General features: G+C 41.0%; 1 protein-coding gene and 1 pseudogene across 4 annotated transcripts in view; one reads left to right on the top strand and one right to left on the bottom strand.

Moving 5' to 3' along the window:
• MYLK (myosin light chain kinase) overlaps positions 1 to 23,677 on the bottom strand; it is a 276,906-nt gene that overhangs the window by 220,951 nt on the left and 32,278 nt on the right. The gene's annotated exons all lie outside the window — the stretch shown is intronic.
• On the top strand, positions 1,809 to 6,532 carry LOC309630134 (small ribosomal subunit protein eS27 pseudogene; annotated as a pseudogene). Its single transcript has one exon. The product of its transcript is annotated as a small ribosomal subunit protein eS27 pseudogene (transcript).

Here is a 23,677-nt window from a genome sequence, read left to right on the forward strand (position 1 = left end):
TTCCCAACTAGCATCACCTGGGAACTTGTTGGAACTACCCCCCACCGGCTGAATAGAAGAAACTGAGGGTGGGTCCAGCCAGGTGTGTTTTAACAAGCCCTCCAGGTGAGTCTGATTCAGGCTCAAGTTTGAGAACCACCAGTCTAGAAGGTTTAGGGCTGAACATGGCAATTGGTCACCAGAGATATTTTAGAAATGCTGGCTCACCCCTGTGCAGAGTCTCTATTAGACTCTGAGAGGGAGGGGGATACTGCAACATGTCTGTTGCAGGCAAATGATCAGAGGCAGGGGGTCTGAGAGGGAAGACCTAAGTGATGAGAAATGGGAGCAAAGAGTGAATTATCAAGGGCCAATTTAAATCTCAAGTCAGATTAACCATGCTAGAAGGATTTTTTTTTATTGAAACATAGTTGATTTACAATATTATATTAGTTTCAGGTACACATAGTGATTTACAGCATTTACAGCATAGTGATTTAGTGTTTTTATATATTCCATTTAAAGGTATTACAAAATAATGGTTATAATTCCCTGTGCTATACAATATATCCTTGTTGCTTATCTGTTTTATACATAGTAGTTTGTATCTCTTAATCCCATACCCCTATCTTGCCCCTCGCCTCTTCCCTCTCCACATTGGTATCCACTAGGTTGTTTTCTACATTGGTGAGTCTGTTTTACTAGATATATTTATTTATTTTTTATATTCCACATATAAGTGATAACACAGTATTTGTCTTTTTCTGTCTGACTTATTTCACTAGCATAATACACTCTAGGTCCATACACATCATTGTAAATGGCAGAATTTCATTCTTTTTTATGGCAGAGTAATATTCCATTGTATACATCTACAGCATCTTCTTTATCCATTCAACTGTTGATGGACATTTGGGTTGCTTCCATATCTTAGCTATTGTAAATAGTGCTGCTATGAACACTGGGGTGCATGTACCTTTTCAAATTAGTGTTTTCATTTTTTCCAGATATATAGCCAGGAATGGAATTGCTGGATCATATGGTAGTTTTATTTTTAGTTTTTTGAGGAAACTCCATACTGTTTTCCATAGCAGCTGCACCAATTTACATTTCCACCAACAGTGTACAAGGATTACCTTTTCTCCACATCCTCACCAACATCTGTTATTTGTAGACTTTTTGATGATAGCCATCCTGACATGTGTGAGGTGATAACTCGTTGTTTTGACTTGTATTTCTCTAATAGCGATGTTGAGCATCTTTTCATGTGCCTGTTAGCCATCACTATGTCTTCTTTGGAAAAAAAGTCTATTCAAGTCTTCTGCCCATTTCTTCTTTGGATTGTTATTTTTTTTTATATTGAGTTATATGAGCCGTTTGTATATTTTAGATGTTAATCCCTTGTTAGTTGCATCATTTGCAAATATTTTCTCCCATTCAGTAGATTGTCTTTTTGTTTTGTTGATGGTTTCCTTTGCTGTGCAAAAGTTTTAAGTTTAATTAGTCCCATTTGTTTATTTTTGCTTTTATTTCTTTTGTATGAGGAGCTAGATCCCCCAAAATATTGCCACAATTTATGTCAAAGAGTGTTCTGCCTATGTTCTCCTCTAGGAGTTTTATGGTTTCACGTCTTATATTTAGGTCTTTAACCCTTTTTGAGTTTATTTTTGTATATGGTGTGAGGAAATGTTCTAATCTCATTCTTTTACATGTAGCTGTCCAGTTTTCCCAGCACCACTTACGGAAAAGACTATCTTTTCTCCACTGTATATTCTTGCCTCCTTTGCTGTAGATAAAGTGACCACAGGTGTGCTGGTTTATTTCATATTTTCATATACCTATTGGCCACCTGGATGTCATTTTTGGAAAAATGTCTATTCAGGGCCCTTGCTCATTTTTTAATTGGGTTATCTGATATCTTTGTGGTGGGTTTTTGTTTGTTTTGTTTTTGCTATTGAGCTATATGAGTTCTTTATATATTTTAGATATTAATCCCTTTTTAGATATATGGTTTGCAGATATTTTCTCCCATTCTGTATGTTGCCTTTTCACTTTGTTGATGGTTACCTTTGCTGAGCAAAAGCTTTTTAGTTTGATATAGTCCCACTTGTTTATTTCTGCTCTTGTTGCCTGAGTTTTTGGTGTCATATCTAAAAAATCATTGCCAAGACCAATGTCACGGAGCTTTCTTCTTATGTTTTCTTCTAAGAGTTTTAAAGTTTCAGGTCTTCTGTTTAAGTCTTTAATCCATTTTGATTTGACTTTTGTGTATAGTATAAGATAAGGGTCTAATTTCATTCTTTTGCATATGGATATGCAAAATTTTCCCAACACCATTTGTTGAAGAGACTCTTCTTTCTCCACTGTGTATTCTTGGACCCCTTGTCAAAGATTAGTTGACTGTATATGTGTGGGTTTATTTCTGGGCTCTCTATTCTGTTCCACTGATACATGTCTGTTTTAATGCCAGTACCATACTTTTTTGATTAGTATAGCTTTGTAATATAGTTTGAAATCAGGAATTGTAATACCTCCAGCTTTGTTCTTCTTTCTCAAGAGTGCTTTGGCTACTCAGAGTCTTCTGTGGTTCCATACTAATTTTAGGATTGTTTGTTCTATTTCTGTGAAAAATGTCATTGGAATTTTGATAGGGATTGCATTGCATCTGTAGATCATTTGGGGTAGTACAGATGATTTAACAATATTAATTCTTCCGATCCATGAACATGAGCTATCTTTCCATTTACTTGTGTCTTATTCAATTTCTTTCACCAATGTCTTATAGTGTTCAGTGTATGGGTCTTTCACCTCCTTAGTTAAATTTATTCATATTTCTTTTTAATGCTATTGTAAATGGGATTGTTTTCTTAGTTTCTTTTTAGGATAGTTTATTGTTGGTGCCTCCAGCTTCTGACACAGGTTTTAATGAAGATGAGTTCCTTCTGCAGGCCCTTTCCAAAGGCCACATCAATTCAGAGAGAAAAACCAAAACAAAAGCCCCACAGCAAGAGACAGGAAGGAAGGGAAGCTATTCAAACTCCTTGTCCCTCTCCTCCATAGCACACAATAGATGAGTCCTCTACTGGAGAATCATGGCTCCAAAAGAATCCCTCTGACCTGGTGTTTTCTGGTTTTAAAGCCTCCGTTTGAGCACTGTCACTATGGCGACAAGTCTGGGATGCTCTACTCTAAGTGAGGAAGCTTATCCTTCAAATATGCTTCTTCAGTTAACAACAAAGGAATTCACTGAACCTCAACTAATCTCATATTCTCCTGGGAGACCTCTCTCAAGAGGCACTTTTCTCCCCTTGCCCTCACAAACCTCCCAGGTTTACACTGTTCAGCTAACAACCACATTTACATAGAGATTTACAGTTCACTTTCACCCATATCACCTCAATCAAGCCCTGAGGAGTCCTCTTCAGTCACATGAGCCTCTTCTACAACAACTAAACAAAATGAGGCCCTTGGTTTTAAGGAGCCCTTCCCCGGAAGGCTAGCAGACACAGGCCCTGCAGCTGAGATAGGACAGAGGAAGGAGGAGTGGGAGCGTAGGGAGCTTACCCACATGACTTTTTCTTTTCCAGAGGGAAGAATCTGCAGTGGCTTCTAACCCTGGCAGGCCTGATGCCCACTCCCCTGAAGCTCTTCTCAGTCTGTTCTGGGCTGTTGTTCTGCCTTGGCTCATGTTCTACATCATTCCCAGCCCCAGCTGTTCCAAGGGTGGCTGTCGGCTCTGGGGAATTTATCCTCCCTGACTTCAGAGGGGTCTTCCTTAAATATGAGTTCTTAGAGTCAGCCCTGGCTTCCTATAACATAGGTGTAAAAGGAAAACTCTCCTTTACTTTTCTCTACTCTGTGATGACATTCTGCTTCACTTCTGGTCACCAAATGTGTAGAGGTTTGCCCCTCACCAAGCAATTCTCTGCAACACCAGCTGAGTGTCCTACAATTTAATTCACTTCTGACACTATCTACCTGGAGAGAGCATCAGATCCCACAGACTGCTCCCACTTCAGATGCCAACTGCAAGTCCAGGTTGTTACCTGGACTTCTGACTGACTGGCTATAAACCAGAGGCTCCCATGACTCCCCTCCTCGAGTTTGATCACTTGCTAGGACAGCTCACAGAATTCAAGAAAACAGTCTACTTATTAGATTAATGGTTTATTACAATGGATATTAAAGAACATGAATGAACAGTCAGATGAAGAGATACATAGGGTGAGGTCCAGAAGAGTCCCAAGCACAGGGGCTACTGTCTCATGGAGTCTGGGGTATACCACCCTCCTGGCACATGGATGAAACAACCCAAAAGCTCTCCAAACACCATCTTTTTGGGGTTTTATGGCGGCTTCCTGTCATAGGCACGAATGAATACATCATTGGCCATTGGTGATTAAGTCAATCTCTAGCCCTTCTCCCCTCCCCAGAGGTCAGGCGGCTGGAACTGAAAGTTCCAACTCTCTAATCACCTGGCTGGCTCTGCTGGCAACTAGTCCCCTTCCTATGGTTTTCTAGGGGCTTTCCAGAAATCACCTCATTAATATAAATTCAGTGGTTGAAAGAGGCTTGTTATCAATAACAAAAAACACCCATTTCATCTTTATGCTCTAGTGCTACTTAAGGAGTTAGGAACAAAAGATGTCCACATAACTCTTATCACTTAAGAAATTACAAAGGTTTTAAGAGCTATTTCCAGGAAACATGACAAATTTATTACATCAGAGTATCACAATAAGCCTACCTCTTATTAGTTTTACAACCTTGGGGAAGTCATTTAACCTTTCAAGCCTGTTACCTCTTCTGTAAGATGGGGGCAATTACATCTATACAGATGGTTCTGATAAGGACTGAAGACACAGATGCATTCTACAATTCTTAGTTCCCTCCCATCCCAGCCCACTCTGCCCTCAGGGGGTAGGCAGTCTCAAATCCTAAGGAGGTTCATAACAAAGAGACAGTATGATGTACCAACCTCGCATTGACCTCTCTACCTTGTGTCTTTGGTCGCCTAAACCATTTCTGGGTGATATGTAATTCTTTTCCTCCGGTTTTCAAAACAAACAAATAAGGGAGGCTGTTCAACCTCATTTGTCTTTATTATGAGAGGCAATGAAGTAGGAACAAAGATCATCCTAGGAGATAAAACTTCTGGGTTCCAGCCCTCCCTGCTCACTGAGTTCCTCAGCTTCTCTGGTCTCCAGGAGTTTCTTTTTAAATACCTTACCTGCCTTACCTCCCAGAGGAAAGGTGCTGGATAGGGTGCTCTGTTAGAGCCCCTTCCTGCTCTAAGATCTCCGAACTTTAAGGGAGTACCAAACATGAAACGGGAATAAATCAGACTTACCAGAGAGACTGGTCTTGCCCTCTAGGAGTGTTCTAAAGTGTTCTAAAATCCACCCCCACTTCTTAAAATAAACATTTCATTTGGGAATAATTTTAGATTTTTAGAAAAGTTGCTAAGATGATGCAGAGAGTTCCTTTAACCAATTTCCCCTAATTTTAACATCTTACGTTACCATGGTACATTTGTCAGAACTACAAAACCAACATTGGTACATTATTTACTAAATTCCAGATTTTATTTGGATTTCACCAATTTTTCCACTAATGTCTTTTTTTTCTGCTCCTGGGTCCAATCCAGGATACCTCATTGCATTTAGGATAAAACAACTTTTAAATGGTGAAAGATTTCCAACATAGAGACAAACAGATCTTCAATAAAAAGAAGATCAGATACACTTGAGGCTCTTTTTGAGCCCTCTCTTCCCATTTTCAAGCCCTTTCCTTTCTCCCTAGAGAAGCATCATCACAAACTCATTGTTTATCATTCCCTGGCATGTTTGCATGGATTCCTAAAAAGACAATATAAGCATAAACACTATTTATTATTGTTTTTCAGACTTTAAAACTTATATAAATATTATTCTTTTCATATCCTTCCATACCCTGCTTCTTTCATTCAACTATGTTTTTGAGATCCATCTGTTAAGAAATATAGCAATAGTTCTTTTTGCTGCTGTGCATAAGATGTATAGCATTTCATTCTGAGTACACCACTATTATCATTCTCCTACTGATGGACATTTAAACCGTTTCTTTCTTTTCTTTTTGTTTTTTTGCTGCAATAGACATTTTAATGCATTTGCTGAAACAGAAGAAAGATTCTCCACCTAGGACTAGAATTTCTGCGTTAAAAGCTGTAACCAGCCTTCTGGCGGAGATGACCTCCCCATGATAACATGCCTCTCGCAAAGGATCTCATTCGTCCCTCTCCAGAAGAGGAGAAGAAGAAACACAAGAAGAAGTGCCTGGTGCAGAGCCCCAATTCCTATTTCATGGATGTGAAATGCCCAGGTTGCTATAAAATCACCACCATCTTTAGCCATGCACAAACAGTAGTTTTGTGTCTTGGCTGCTCTATTGTCCTCTGCCAGCCTACAGGAGGAAAAGCAAGGCTTACAGAAGGATGCTCCTTCAGATGGAAGCAGCACTAAAAGCACCTAGAATCAAGATGAATGGGAAACCATCCCAATAAACACATATTGGATACATCCTGTTTATTGTCTTGTTTTACTGCTAGGAAGTTCCTACCTCACGTATTCAGGGGCAACTTTAGAGTCAGTTGGGGCAATCTGTGAAATCAAATGAAGGCAGTTTCCAAGTCAAAAGTCCACAGGGCTGAATATAAGGACTCCTTACCTAGAAAGAGGAAAGCTGTTGATGCCAACACCGCAAAGAGGGTAAAGAGGAGAATCTGGTAAGAACCCATGAACTTCTGGAGGACACCTGAATCTTCACACTGATCTACGCATTGGCAGAATAAAAGAAGATAATAGTTATTTAATACGTCCAGGACAGACGCTGCATTTAAAATCTTGTGTGGTCCTAAGAGTATCTAGCTGAAGCACTCAAAACCCAGCCTTCTAAGAAATTCTTTTGCTTCTTACCAGAGAAAAAGGGGTGAACTGTACTTGGCTCCTCTACCTCTTTTTGGCTTTTTATCTCTCTAACGTAATAAACTACAATTGTTGAGCCTCTCATTTCTCTTCAGCTTACAGAAGAATATTTCAATTCTCTGCCACTTTAAAATGCCTGTTACCTTTCCTGTGCACTTTAACTCCAGGTGACATGCTTCCCTTCACCAAGTTTGTGACAATGTACGGTGATTCAACTTCTACTTTTAATCCCTCTAACCTAAAACATTTCCTTGGATCACCAATGACCTCTTATATCCAGGGGCCACTTGTCCTTTTTTATTCAGGTGTCATTTCTAGGGAACATTCTGATTTGTATATAACCTTGTCCTCAAAACTTCAGACTTGTGTCTTTGAAGCATTAAAAAAAAAAAAAAAAAGGTGTAACTAAATTGTTTCTTAAAGCTGTTGTACTGATCTACACTCCTTTCAGAAGTGAATGAGTCTGTTGCTCCACGTCCTCATCCATACTTGGAAGGGCATTCATTTTATAAATTAATTTGGCGACAACTGGCATCTTTATAATGAGTCTTCCAGTTCATGAACACTGCCTTTTTTTCCCATTTATTAAGACTTTTTTTCTTTTCAGTAATTGTAATTTCTCCAAAAATATTCTTGTACATATTTTGGTTAGGCGTACCACTAGGTATCTTGAAGCTTTTATTACTATTGAAAATGAGATCCTTTATTTATTAATTTTTCTAATTGGTTATTACTGGTGAATAAGATTTCTATATGTTGATTTTGTGTCTAGGGAAACTGGCAAGCTCTTACTATATATTTTCTACTTAAAAAAACTCAAGAAAATCATATTGTATGCAAATAAGGACATATCTTTCCAACATTCACAACATTTTTCTTATCTTGTTGCATTGGCTAGAATCTCCTGTACAATGCTGAATATAAATGGTGAGAAAGGGCATCTTTATCTTTTTCATGTCTTTACTGAAAAGAAGCCTAGAGTCTTATTGTTAAGGATAGTTTTTGCTGGAATATTTTGATAGATGCTCTTTATCAAGTTAAGGAAATTCCCTTCTAAGTTTCCTGAGAAGTCTATTCAATCATGAAAAAGCACTAAATTCTGACAACTACTTTTTCTGTTTCTTACAGATTGTAGGTATTATTGATCTGTTAACATGATTTATTACATTAACATTTTCTGATGTTGGACCATTCTTAATTTCATGCATAAACTCTACTTAGAATGTAAATATTTGAAATAGATTTGCAAATATTCCATAAGCATCTATGTTTATAAATTGGACTGTTTTATAATTTTCCTTTCTTGTATTCTTCTTGTCTGGTTTGGGTATTTAGGTTATATTATCATTGTAAAAGTAGAGAGCTTTTCCTAATTTTCTATTCTCTTAAACAGTTTGTTAATATTAGGATTACCTACTTCTTAGAAGTTGAATAAAGTACAGATGTAAACTACCTAAGCCTGATATTTTGGAGAGATGAGGTCTTGGTTATCAGCTTAAGTTCTTTAATGATTTTTGCTTTTTGGTATTTTCTATATTTTTTCAAGTAGTTTTGGCAAATTATATTTACCTAGAAAACTATGTCTTTTCCCAATCCAAATTTTGTCATAAAATTCTTCAGAGTATAATCTTATGATTTTTATTATCTATTACACATCTGTAGTTATAGTTCCCTTTCTTTCAAAATATTATTTGTAGCTCTTTCTTGAAAAAAAAAAAAAACTTAACTAGGGATTTATCATTTTATAACTCTTTTTGATCCTCTAAATTGCTTTCTATTTCATTTTGTTTGTCCTCTTAGTTTCCTTACTTTTACTTTTCTAAAGGCTTATTTTCTTCCTTGTCTATCTTCTTGAGATGGACATGTATAGACAGTAATAGTCATCTACACAATATGTATTCTCCCTTTGTTCTTTATTAGCATAACCCCTATTTAGTTTGGGAAAGCAATATGCCAAGCTAAAAAACAAACAAATTATGTTTTTCAGACTCCCCTGCAGCTAGGAAATGCCATATGACACATCTGTTACCAATGACATATAAGTGGAACTCACTGGGTAGGGCTTCCAGGAAAACTCTTTAATTACAGATAGCAGACTCAGCTGGTACATGCCTCTTTCATAACCTGTCCTTTTCTTCCTCATCATGTTTGGAATGTGCATACAAAACTGGAAGTAGAGCAGCCACCTTACAACCATGAGGCAGCTAGCATGAGTATGAAAGCTAAGTTTAGATGAGTCAAAAGTTAGAAGATCCTGGGCTATCATGGCATCATGGAACCTCCATATCTGATTTGAACGGTCTACCTCCAAATGAAATCAAGTCCCCCTTAAAACTGTGTTCCTCTGAGACAGGAGGGAAGAGGGCAGGGCACAACCATTAAAAGAATGATACAACCATTAAGAACAGAATATGACATAAACTGGTTAGAACCTATTAGGCCCAAGATGGTGGAAGATTTGACTTCCAGTAGACCTTGATCCTCATTATACACTCACTGTAATAATTAGCATGCTAAATGACAAACCCACAGGCACCATGACAGTTCCAAGGCCAACCATAAAAGGCCAAAAAGTGGGCAGTGGCCCAATTCCTGGAAATCCCCACCCCTTCCCCAACATAGTTGGAATAATTCCCCCAATTTATTAGCCTATGAAATAACCCAGCCCACAAAAACTAACCATCCCATATTTTGGGGCTGCTCTTGCCTTTTGAGACAAGACTGTATTCTGTCTATGGTATGTGTATCTCTCTAAATAAATCCATTTCTTACCTATCACTTTGTCTCTCACTGAATTCTTTCTGCTATGAGACATAAAGAACCTTAGCTTCATTAAATCCTGAGACCAGGTGTGCGATTTCAATGAAAAGACAGCGGGTTCAAGTCCCAGTCTGAATTTTGGCTGGGTTTGAGTCCCATCTGAGGTGTGATTGGGTTCAAGTCCCAATCTGAGGTGTGCGGTTTCACCTCTGCAAAGTTTATGATTAACCTCTCCAACCAAAACTTTATTTCCTTTTTTATCCTGCACCAGTTTCCCTCAGAATTGAGGATATCAAAGAAAAGGGGGGACTGAAACCGAGCAGGACCCTGCAGCTCCCTCCCGGGTACAAAAGCCTTTCTGTGTCCCCTGTTTCTTGTTTGTAGAAAAAGGCTTTAGTGTCCTAGGACTTCCCTGATTTCCAAAGAGCAGAGCCAGTTACTAATTAGGGAAGTGAGGGAATGCAGAAACAAAGGAAAGGCAGTCAAGAAACAATAGTTCAGCAATCAAACAGAGTCCTAGTTCCTCTTCAAGGGATATAAGTAACCATCTGATGCATATCTTTGAGTTGTTCTGCAGGAACTAGGACTCCCACCCAGGTGGAGGATGGTGACTGCATGCTGTCCACAAGCACAGAGACCCCAGACTGGTTGGAAACAGAAGGTTGGTGATTAAGATTCCTGAAACACAACACTGTTTCCTCACCACCAACCAATCAGAAGAAAATCATGCCCTCCACAACCTTCAGCCCAAATGTTGCCTTTAAAAACCTTATAGTCCAGCCAGCCAGGAAGATGGATCTGAGAAAAACCTATGTCTCATATCTTCTTGGTTGGCACCCTCTCGATCAATAAACTGCTCCGAACTCTGATGTTTCAGTTTGTTTGGCCTCACTGTGCATCGGTACAGGAACTTGAGTTTGACAAAACAAACTTCTTGTAACATGACAAGGTTAAACCTCTAGGTCATTTAACCCATGATCATTTACACACAAATACCATTTTAAATAATACAATATTCAACTATCTTTCATTTTTTAAATTTTTAATAAATGTATTTAAGGTCATAAATTTTCCTGAAAGAAAAGCTTTCTTGACTAAACTGAGAGATCAACTGTGCTGGTCCAGACCAGAAAGACCACCTAGCCAACCCAAAAACTAGTGATATAAATGAAAATGGCCATGGTTTAAGTCCCTAAATTTGGGGGTGGACTGTTATACAGTAAAAGCTAACTAATACAGAAATTGGTTTCAAGAGTGGGGTGCTGCCATAACAAAATCCTAAAACATGTGGTGTTGGCTTTGGAATAGGGCAGTGACCAGAAAATCAGTAAGGAAACAGACTGCAAAGGTTGTAAAAATGAAAAAAAAAACAAACCCCAAAACCCACCTGCTGTAGCAGGTCTGGAAAATGATGACTTATACTACGTAGAGACAGAACAGTTGGTAAAACTGAAGTTGACAGTACCTTGAGAGGAAAAAAAAATGAACCTAATAAACTTTCAGTTACAGCTAAGTAGATCTCCAGAGAGAATTTGGAAAGTGCCACTTGGGTACGCTTAACTGCATATAATAAAATATGGCAAGACAGAAGAATGGGCAAAAGAAGGAAATGTTCAGTTTGCAACCAGAATTTAGATGGAATACAGAGGGTCCAGGGTCTGCTGTGTTGGAAAATAAAACTCTCATCTCCAGTCTCCCCATATCTGAATAGTTTTCAAGTAAAAGATTCTCAAAGTAAAAGGAGACCTTAGGACAAAGAGAAAAGCAAGGGTATGGCCACTTGTTAAGACCTCTGAAAGATTTAAGAAAGTGCCTAGTATACTTTCTCAGCTAGACAAAAAGGCATAACAGAAGCCTAATCCCAAATCACAGTGAATAAATCTAGAGAAAAAATAATTGTGGGTATAGCTTTTGTTGAATAAAGTAGACTATAATCTGTTACACAGAAAGCCCAAACTGTTAAAAAAACAAAAACAAAACAAAACTATACCAGCAAAAGCACCATCAGCTTGGACTAGAGGGAACTAAGATTGATTAAACTGCGAAGAAGTCTCTAGGCTCTCAACTACCTATGGGCAGGAAACCAGATGAGAAAGCTGCTGAACTGTTAACATGGCCATTTCTTACGGAAAGGAAAGATTTCTCAAGATGGGGAACCAAGGGACTAGAGAATGGAGTCCAGGGCCTTGGAGAACAATGGAATGGGAAGGCACTCCCAGGAAGCAGAACTGAGCCCTAATCAAGGGCCTAGGGGGAATTTTAGACCAGTGATTGTTATGTATCCTCTGATCTTCCCCCTTTTGAAGGGACGCGTCTATTCAGTTAACCTGCCTCTGTCTGACCACTGTACGTCAGGTGTGTAGTGAGAAGATGACTTGTCATTTTAATTCACAGATCTCTGAATCAAGAGGCGCCTTACCCAAGGAGCCACATCTAAGGATCCTCATTCATCCTGATGTGATAAGATCATGAGATCACATCCTTCCAGCCTGATGCTATATGTAGGATGAGACAGAAAGCCTGAAATGAGGATTAGCAAACTTTACATGTGGGAGAAATGTGAATAATTTGTGGCCAAGGAGCAGACTGTGGTAGATTCTAAAAGCAGCCACACACGTATATACAATGGAATATTACTCAGCCATAAAAAGAAACAAAATTGAGTTATTTGTAGTGAGGTAGATGGACCCAGAGTCTGTCATACAGAGTGAAGTAAGTCAGAAAGAGAAAAACAAATACCGTATGCTAACACATATATATGGAACCTAAAAAAAAAAAAAAAGGTTCTGAAGAACCTAGGGGCAGGACAGGAATAAAGAAGCAGACGTAGAGAATGGACTTGAGGATACTGGGAGGGGGAAGGGTAAGCTGGGACGAAGTGAGAGGGTGGCATGGACATATATACACTACCAAATGTAAAATCGATAGCTAGTGGGAAGCAGCCGCATGGCACAGGGAGATCAGCTCGGTGCTTTGTGACCACCTAGAGGAGTGGGATAGGGAGGGTGGGAGGGAGGGAGACGCAAGAGGGAGCAGATATGGGGATATATGTATATGTATAGCTGATTCACTTTGTTATAAAGCAGAAACTAACACACCATTGTAAAGCAATTATATTCCAATAAAAATGTTAAAAAAATTTTTTTTTAATTAAAAAAAATAAAAGCAGCCACAAATTCTTTTCCTCCTACCAAGGGGTGGAGTCTGTTTCTCCACCCCTTGAATCTGGGCTTGGCCTCGTGACTTTTTTTTGCTAACAGGACATTAGTAAATGTAATACAAACGGAAACTTAAAAAGTGCTTGCACAAGGAGGCTTGCTCCCTGGCTGCATTTGGAAGCCTGGACCATCATGTGAACAGCCTCAGCAGACAATCTGGAAGATGAGAGGCAATTTGGAAGAGAACTAAGGCATCCCAGCATGCAGGCCGTCAACTTCCAGACATTGAAGCTATCCTAGATCATCTAGCCAGCCACCAGCGCATCACAGATGTGTGTAATAGCCAAGATCAGCTGAGCTGGCCCAGATTTTTAAAACTACAGCTACCCCAAAGATTCTAGAGCTGAATAAGATAGTGTTTCTTTTAAGCCATTAAGTTTTGTAGTGGTTTGTTATGCAGCAAACCTCAACTGATACAATTATAATTTTTCTTTACATAGTCCATAATTATCATCTTCCTGACTCTGAATATGGCTTTAACATCCCTCCCCCCAGAATAGCCTGCCCCATATTGCTATTGTCACCTAATTTTCATTTTAATCATATTTTTAAATCACACACACACACACACACTCAGGAATTTTTTACATAGGTTAACAGTTAAATGAATATAAATATATTTAATCAATTTCTGTGTTCACTGTTGTTTCTTATATTGTGCATCCTTTCTCATTGATTTTTTTCCTTCTAAAGTATATCTTTTAATAGTTCTTTTAATGAGAGTCTTGAGTTTATACCTTTGGTCTTTATTTTTCTCTCACTGCTGTAGGATAGTTTATCTAGGCATAGTATTCTAGGTCCAACACTTAGAAGTTATAAGTCTGTTTTCTTACTTCTCCTGCTGCTGAAACATCTATTAGCCATTTATTTATACATGACATATTTTTAACTCTGATTTTTAATTGGTTGCTATGGACTGAATGTTTGTGTCCCCCCTAAATTCATATGATGAAGCCTCAACTCTCAGTGTGACTGTATTTGGAGACCAGACCTTTATGGAGGTAATTAGGGTTAAATGAAGTGATAACAGTGGGGCCCTGATCAGATAGGACCAGTGTCCTTAGAAGAAGACACAGGAGAGAGCTCGCATTCTCTCTCTCCCTGCTACGTCAGGACACAGTGAGAGGGCGGCCACCTACAAGCCAGGAAGAGAGTTCTCACCAGAAACTAAATCAATTTTGATCTTGGACTTCCCAGCCTCCAAAACTGTGAGAAATAAATGTCTGTTGTTTAAACCACCCAGTCTATGGCATTTTGTTATGGCAGCCCAAGCAGCTTCATATACTGGTCTCCCCCCTGCCCTTGATAGTATGCAGTTTCACTGCAATATGTGTAATTGTGGGTTAACTTTTATTTAACCTCCGTAGTATTCGGAGATACTTTTGATCCAAGAACTCATAGTTAGTCAACTCTGGAAAATTATTAGCATTTATTTAAATATTACTTCTCTTTCAGTCCCTCTGTTCTCTCTGTAACTTTTATTAAAGAATGTTGAAGCCTGTCAATTTATCTTTCATATCTCTAAACTTACAGGGTAAGTTTCTCTGTACTGTTTTCCAATCTGTTAACTTACTTCAATGGTATCTAGGAATCCGTGTACCCTATCTATTTTATCTTTATTTCAATAACTACAGTTTTCATTTCACATTTTAATTTTTTATATATATCTGATCTTATTTTATTTATGCTTTTTTTTCATAATTCCTTATTTAGTTTTTTTTTTAAATAAATTTATTTATTTATTTATTTTTGGCTGTGTTGGGTCTTCGTTTCTGTGTGAGGGCTTTCTCTAGTTGCGGCAAGCGAGGGCCACTCATCATTGCGGTGCGCGGGCCTCTCACTGTCGCGGCCTCTCCCATTAAGGAGCACAGCTCCAGACGCGCAGACTCAGTGGTTGTGGCTCACGGGCTCAGTAGTTGCTCCGCGGCATGTGGGATCCTCCCAGACCAGGGCTCGAACCCGTGTCCCCTGCATTAGCAGGCGGATTCTCAACCACTGCACCACCAGGGAAGCCCAATTTCTTATTTTTTAATGAAACTTATGCCTTTTTTTTTAGGGCAGGGCACATCCTCTACCTACTTATTATAAAGTTATTTTCAGACTAGTCTATAAAATTAATTTCATTTGGGATAATTTCTTATTCTTACAGTTGATTCTGTTACCTGATTTATTTGCAATTTTGGAGTGGCAAGTTCCTTTTGAGTCTGTTCTTCTCACTTTTGTTATTTTGTTCCTCTCTCTCTGACCCCATTTCTCCTTGACCCTCCGGGCCCCCAGTGCAGAAGCAGGTTGGGTGTTACAGTCGCACAAGAACATGGCAGCCGCAGTCACAGAACCAGCAGGCAGCTGGGCTCAGTTCCTGGTAGCAAGGCTATGTGCTTGTCCTTGCCTTCCTTAGCCCACAACTCCTGTCCCAGTCTCCTCCTTCCCTCTCACACACCCAGACTTCCTTCATGACTTGGTGAGCTCTTCTTCAGCCCTGGCTTCAAGCCTTACTCTGGTTTCTCAATGCCTGCAGAGCACTCTTATTTTTTTGGTCCCTTTATTTCATAGGAGCCAAACTCTTCATAGCCACTGCCTCCGACCAACCTACAGCACAAGAAACTTCAGTCTCTGATCACCTTTTTGCATTTCTCTTCTTTTATGATCCACAGAGATGGTTACTTCACATCTGAGGCTGGTGATGTTCATTTTTTGTTTCTCTTTCCTTTTGTCCCTCAGAGATATGAGTTTGGGGAATCAGTTTGCAAAATGTAAACAAAATGTAAATTAGGAACCTGGTCCTCCTTCCCAAAGTTGCCCATGCCCCCAAAATGAAACTTTAAAAAAGGACAAGGGATCATATGTGAATACCAATCATTTCTCTCTTGAGCCAGAGAAGCATCTCCACCTCACTAAAGCCTCTCTGTGCAAAAGGCAAGCATGGTGAGGAAGGCAAAGAGAACCACTGCTCTTGGCTACCATCTACCCTGGAGATCTGGGAACTTCTCCTTTTAGGTCTAAGCTATTTATTGATCAAACGAACCAGAACAGAGGACTTTGGCAAGAACTTGAAAGACTAATATAATCTTTCCCATTCATTCAAAAACTTCAGTTAGAAAGAATGGGATGGAAAGAGGACACTAAATATTGTGATGTGGCATATTCAAAACTACAAGTCCATTCTTTTTGGAACAGAACTTGCTACACTGGGGCATGGGCACCTGAGTCTTCAGTGTCTGTGATGTTGTCCTTACAGTTACTGGACAAATAAAGGGATATAACTTAGTGTGGAATCAATAAATGGAGAACGCATAACACAAGTAGCTTTCTTTCCCCTTGACCTGGAAAGAGACTTCTTCCTTGCCTATAAGCATATAGGGAGAAATTTCACTTTCAGTTGGAACAACTCAATTTGGCATTCCCCTATAACATACCACCACGACTCTCATCTGTTTATCCACTGGGAACTTCCCCAAATTGGTCTCATCAGGGTACCAGGTGGGATGAGATGAGGCACATCAATTTCAGCACTAACTTCCAGGGGTTTACTTTGTATGTGTGCTTATTTGGGGGTTTGCTTTTTGCCAAGTCTACCCTAACACAGCCAGTTTTCCATTTAGCTACACGACTCATTCAAATATTTATTGAGCATTTACTGATAATAACAGCTCCTATTTAATGGGGACCTCTGTTTGCATGACAGTGCATTTTACACACCCATTTAATCTTCACAACAGCTAGTCATTCAAAGTAGGCACTGTTATCTTCATTTTTCAATAGAGAAAACAGGCTTAGAGAAGTTCAGTAGTTTCTCAAAGTCACACAGGCTGGAGCTTGAATTTGGATATGACTCCAAAACCAAAAATGTTTTTCTTATTGCAACCTGAGGACACCTGTTCTTTCCTATAGAGAAACTGTGTGTTACAGGCTATGGCCCTAAGTTTTCTACACTGAGGCAAGGCCAGCCTAAAACAGCCTACTCCGGAGCTGTCCCCTGGCCTGTGTATATTCATTTTCCCCTTCCACCTCAATTCTGCCATTTGTGCTTCTGGGGCCTATGACCTGACAACTCTCAGCTACAGGCAGAATCAGACAGAGGCAACAAGAACTTTTGGGTCGCTGTTGGTATTGGATTCTGGGCCCTTCTCAGTCAGGGCCCCGAGGTTTGGTAGTTTTCCTGCTGCCGAAGCTCTGGGGATTTGTCTCCTTGTCAAGCTTATTTTTATCACTTGCAATGGTGCCCAGATCCCGTGGTATTGGCCTTGGCCCTGAGGATGGTATATAATAGGCAGAAAAATGCAGTGGGACTTGGAAGAACTGAGAGGTCTCCAGAAAGGGAGAGGCCTTAAAGTACCAAGGAAAGGAAAACTGGAGCTGGTTTCCCAGAAATGCGGATGGGCTCTAACCTTCCACTCACTCCTTTGGCCTCTTTAGTAATTCCCTGGATAGCCTGGGAGGGCCATGGGCCTCAGCTCACCAAAATGCTTCTCCCCACTCCATCCTGACACCTAACATGCTAAGCGCTTTGTGTGCATTACTTCATTTAATCCTATGACATCCTATGAGGTACAGGTGCTATTATCTCCATATTATAGATGAGAAAACCAAGGGAGAGAGAAGTTTTATCATTTACACAAAATCGCACAGCTAGTAGATGACAGAGCTAGGATTTGAAACCAAGCAGTCTGATGCAGAGGCTGTATGCTAAACTACTATAGAAATAGCCTCATAGAAAAAACAGAAAAGATGGATGTAAAATATGTGTCTATAATTAGTTACAGGGATTTGGGGGGATCGGGTAATGCTTGGTCAACACCATATTTTGACTGGTGAAAGGGTTAGGCTCTGTGACCTTCCCACACACTGTCCTCTAAAGGATGCCCGTTCAGTTGGAGGGGACAGAAGGGTTCTTGGCCCACAGCGCATTTGACTCACAGCATTCACTCAATAAATGTTAGCTAGAGTAGAAGCCCTTTTAAATAACCTCCACTTACCAGAATACCCTTTTAGGCAACATTCTCCATCCCCTCTGTACCGGATCCTGACTGATGCCACCATGCTGACTGCTCAGGGCTACTAGATATTCTCTAGTACACTTGAACCCTCTGCTCCTTCCAGGTAAGCTGTTTGCAAGAGTCAGCTGGCTTGTCCCCCAAACCACTTTCTCCAGTTGTATTTACTACTTAGATTATATAAGTGAACTCACATATAATTCAGCCTGATTCAATCATACCAAATGCCAGCCATTTCCAAAAATCTAACCCATGTTCAAAGGTTGAAGTGTCGGGCTTCCCTGGTGGCGCAGTGGTTGAGAGTCTGCCTGCCAATGCAGGGGACACGGGTTCGAGCCCTGGTCTGGGGGGATCCCACATGCCGTGGAGCGACTGGGCCCGTGAGCCACAATTGCTGAGCCTGCGCGTCTGGAGCCTGTGCTCCACAGCAAGAGAGGCCACGATGGTGAGAGGCCCACGCACCGCGATGAAGAATGGCCCCCACTTGCCGCAACTAGAGAAAGCCCTCGCACAGAAACGAAGACCCAACACAGCCAAAAATAAATAAATAAATAAAAATTAAAATATATAACTTATAAAAAAAAAAAAGATGAAGTGTTATAATACAAGATCTTGTGTCATAATACAAGATGTTAAAAAGACTGTCCAAATATCACTATCACATAAAGAGGTTCTATAACTCAAGAAGAAAAAGACAAATAATTTAATAGAAAAATGAGCCAAGGACAAGAACGGTTTACAAATAGCCAGAAAACATGGCAACATGCCCAGTCTTACCAGAGGTAAGTAAAAATTAAATCAACACTGAGATAGCATTTATTATCCATTAGACTAACAAAAATTTAAATGACTGATATCATCTGGTTTTGGTAAGGTATGGGCAATCAAACAATTACCAGTAATTTCTTGTAGGTAGTAGAAACAATAAATTCATATACATAAATACATTTTTAATGGGATTTTCAATGTTTTCAGATGCAGCTAAATAAAAAGCAAAACTCACCCTCAGAAGGAAGAAGGAACTGTTCTAAACCTTGAACACTATTCTAAAACTGAAATTCGAAAAACATTTATAGCAATGTGGCATCACCAAATAAAGAGGTGATAATACGCACTCTCCAAAGAGGACTACTGTGATTTAGACGAGGACTTCCTAGTGTGGTGATCCTGACACCCTTCTCCCAACTCTGCTGGCCTATCTCGGCGGGTGTGGCAGCGCCCATCTCCAGCAGGCCCAGCACAGGACGCCATGCTGTTCAGCAACACCCCTGTCTCTCTTCCCCACTCTCTCACGTACAAGGCTCAGGTTGCACTGGGGTGGACAGTTTGCCTCTCACATTCTTTGATCAGAACATTGCTGTGTCTCCGACCTCTCATGCTTGAAACAGACTTGCTGGTAGTTGAGCCCTTAGGACACCCAGCGCCTGCAATAAAATAAAGACTCAGCTTCTCTTGGAGACCCACTGAGCCAAGGACATAGTGTTCTATCTATACAATGAAATGCAGATTTCCCAATAAAAGGCAAAATTCTTGACTTCGGGAGGTTGAATAGGATGGAAAAGAATTCCAGCTGGTTAAAGTTACAGCACTGAAAAAATCCCTGTCTGAGAATAATTCTTGTGTCTGAGGCCAAGATGCTGTCATCTTGCCACAGACAGTTAAAATATTCACTCATGGCGTGCTCCAATCCTCAAAGCTATGCTCCGAGACAGTCTAAATTGGTCAATAAACACAGTGGTTCAGTCTTGCTGCCTTCTCTTCTGAAATTAAGAATATTTTAGCTGAATTAGTGCCAGGGCAAAATGTACAGGAGGCTGTATTTAGTTAAAAACTGGTTGGACACTGTGATTACATGTTAAGATCATGAAAGAAATGTCAAGAATCCTCCTTCCTGCTGTATAGTTGAAAGAAGAAAGCCATAAAACAGTCAGGTGTGCCCTGTGGGCCTAATAAGGTGGGCTCTGGGGTGAGACTACGGGGTTTCCTTCACAGCACCATCACTTCCAGCTCGGTGACCCTGCCTAAGTCTCCTGGCGTCTCTGTCCCCCCATTTCCTCGTCTGAAATATGGGGATGCTAAAAGAGCTCACCACATAGGGTCATCAGAAAGGGCAATGAGTTAATCCATTTAAAGTGCTGCTCTCCAAGGAAGCACTCAAATGTTAGTCATCACCCCTGGAAGGGAGAAGTGGTGGGCTGGAGAGAATGCTGAAGGACTTGAATGTCTATCATTGGTTTGACAACCCGTGTAGAAGGCATTTATTCATGTGCTCTGCCCAAGCTGTCCTCTGGCCATTTCACGTGTTCAGCCATTTACCTCTGACACTTACCTCGTAGCTCTTTGGGTGTGTGTCACCTCCCTAACTAGATGGTGAGCTCCAGAAGTGGTGTCTTCACCTCGCACAGAGTCTAGTCCCCAGTAAGCGCTCAACAAATATCTGATTGACCCTGCTAGCTGTTCATATGCAGAGTGAACTGGACTCAAAATTAATCACACAAACTCCATTTAAATGGGCTTTTCTAGAAGTGCAGCTAAACTTTGCAGGATACAGTCATCAAAACCAGAGATAGAGATGGGTCTCTGTGGTCCACTGGACAGCAGCACTAGAAGGTGCCACCCCCGCCACAGGCAGGGCGCTCTCTTACTCGCTGTCTGGGAGCTCTCGTCGCTCTCAGCAGGAGAATCCTCCCTGCCCACAGCAGAGCTCCAGGCCTGCAGAGACCCCGTGCAGAATCCAGGCAGCAGTCTGCATCTTTCCCCAGGAAGGCTTTAAGGCCCTGTTGGCTAAGCCCCGGCCATCTGGACCGGCTCCTGTGTCACCTGGAATATTTAGAGACCAGCCCCAGTTCACAATCCTAGCTTCGTACTCTGACCTCCTGGCCACATGTTCTCAAACTGCCAAGTTGTGCAATTTAAGTTGGAGAATCCTGTGTCTCTGGAGGTCATTTGTTCATTCAGCAAACTTCCCAGAGGGTCTTCTATATTCCAGGTACTAACCACGTTCTTAAAATACTGAATCGTAATAAAAATGACTAACATGCCATTTACTGAATATTGAGTATGTGTCAGATACTGTGTTAAGTGTCCTCGGTCCACTGTCTAATTTAATTCAGGGAGGTTGGTATTATTTTACAGATGAGGAAAATGAGACACAGAAATGAAGTAACTTGCTTGCACTCCCATGGTTAGTGAGCTGCAGGGCTGGATTAAGGCCTGAAGCCAAGTCAGTTTGAGAGTAGGCACTCTGATCACGATGCTTGCTGACTCTCCCTGCCTCACTTAATCTATTTCTCTTCTCGAGCTTTATGACTCTTGCTCACATCACCCTTACCACCTAGATTCAAAAGATCTAAACAAATTGGATCTTGCCTATTTCACGGGCTCTTCTGGACCAGGTTTGATATGACAGGTTACCAAACCCCTGACACTAAACAAAAAAGGTGAAGTTCAGGTTGGGCCGAATAATACTGCCTTTCAGCACCTCTTGCATCCCTCCTCCCTTGTTTACCTCCCCCTTCCCTACTTGTCCTTCCCTCCTTTTTCTGTCTGCTTCCCAATACACCCACTCAGGTATCCCACGGGCTTCCCAACTCAACCCCAAATGAAACTCACCCTGCTTCCTGACTTCTCTGCCACCGCTTTACACTTAGCTGCCTGGCATTCAGGTCGAAACCTCAGAGTCATCAGCATGAGAAGGAAATAGAGCATAGTGAATAAAAATACAGGCTCTGGGTTCAAATTCTGGATCTGACTCTACCAGCTGCAGGACCTAGGAACAAGTTACTTAATCTAGCTCTGTCTCAGTTTCCTCATCTGCAAAATGAGGATAAAAACAGCACCTACCAAAAAAGAAAGTGTTTTGCCACAAATGCGGCAGGAACAACTGGATATCCATTAGGGGAAAAAAAGAATTTTGACTCCCCCATTTCATATGCTACACAAAAATTAATTTGAGATGGATGATAGATCTAAACATAGAAATTAAAGCTATAAAGCTTCTAGAAGGAAATATAAGAGATGATCTTTGTAATATGGGAGTCAGCAAAAGTTTCTTAGGATATGGAGAAAAGAACAGCCTTACAAAGAAAATAATAGAGATTAACCAAGATGGCAGAGTAGAAGGACGTGCTCTCACTCCCTCTTGCGAGAGCACCAGAGTCACGACTGGGTGCTGGACAATCATTGACAGGAAGACCCTGGACTTCACCAAGGAGGATACCCCACATCCAAGGACAGAGGAGAAGCCACAGTGAGACGGTAGGAGGGGCGCAATCAGAGTAAAATCAAGTCCCATAACTGCTGGGTGGGTGACTCACAGACTGGCGAACACTTATACCACAGAAGTCCACCCACTGGAGTGAAGGTTCTGGGCCCCACGTCGGGCTTCCCAACCTGGGGGTCTGGCAACGGGAGGAGGAATTCCTGGAGAATCAGACTTTGAAGCCTGGTGGGAATGGATTACAGGACTTTGACAGGACTGGGGGAAGCAGAGGCCCCACTCTTGGAGGGCACACACAGAGTAGTGTGTGCATTGGGACCCAGGGGAAGGAGCAGTGACCCTGGGGGAGACTGAACCAGACCTACCTGCTGGTGTTGGGGGGTCTCCTGCAGAGGCGAGTGGTGGCTCTGTTTCACCGTGGGGATAAGGACACTGGCAGCAGAGGTTCTGGGAAGTTCTCCTTGGCGTGAGCCCTCCCAGAGTCTGCCATTAACCCCACCAAAGAGCACGGGTAGGCTCCAGTGTTGGGTTGCCTCAGGCAAAACAACCAACACGGAGGGAACCCAACCCCACCCATCAACAGTCAAGTGGATTAAGGTTTTACTGAGCTCTGACCGCCACAGCAACAGGGAGGGAACCCAGCCCCACCCATCAACAGTCAAGTGGATTAAGGTTTTACTGAGCTCTGACCGCCACAGCAACAGTCAGCTCTACCCACCACCAGAGCCTCCCATCAAGCCTCATAGATAGCCTCAACCACCAGAGGGCAGACAACAGAAGCAAGAAAAACTACAATCCTGCAGCCTGTGGACCAAAAACCACAGTTACAGAAAGATAGAGAAGATGAAAAGGCAGAGGGCTATGTACCAGATGAAGGAACAAGAAAAAACCCCAGAAAAACAACTAAATGAAGTGGAGATAGGCAACCTTCCAGAAAAAGAATTCAGAATAATGATAGTGAAGATGATCCAGGACCTCGGAATAAGAATGGAGGCAAAGATTGAGAAGATGCAAGAAATGATTAACAAAGACCTAGAAGAATTAAAGAACAAACAAACAGAGATGAACTATACAATAACTGAAATGAAAACTACACTAGAAGGAATCAATAGCAGAATAACTGAGGCAGAAGAACGGATAAGTGACCTGGAAGACAGAATGGTGGAATTCACTGCTGCGGAACAGAATAAAGAAAAAAGAATGAAAAGAAATGAAGACAGCCTAAGAGACCTCTGGGACAACATTAAACGCAACAACATTCGCATTATAGGGGTCCCAGAAGGTGAAGAGAGAGAGAAAGGACCAGAGAAAATATTTGAAGAGATTATAGTCGAAAACTTCCCTAACATGGGAAAGGAAATAGCCACCCAAGTCCAGGAAGCGCAGAGAGTCCCATAGAGAATAAACCCAAGGAGAAACACGCCAAGACACATAGTAATCAAAGTGGCAAAAATTAAAGACAAAGAAAAATTATTGAAAGCAGCAAGGGAAAAATGACAAATAACATACAAGGGAACTCCCATAAGGTTAACAGCTGATTTCTCA

Source organism: Balaenoptera borealis (assembly GCF_965194805.1).
Source record: "Balaenoptera borealis genome assembly, chromosome: 5".
Classification (NCBI taxonomy): Eukaryota; Metazoa; Chordata; class Mammalia; order Artiodactyla; family Balaenopteridae; genus Balaenoptera; species Balaenoptera borealis.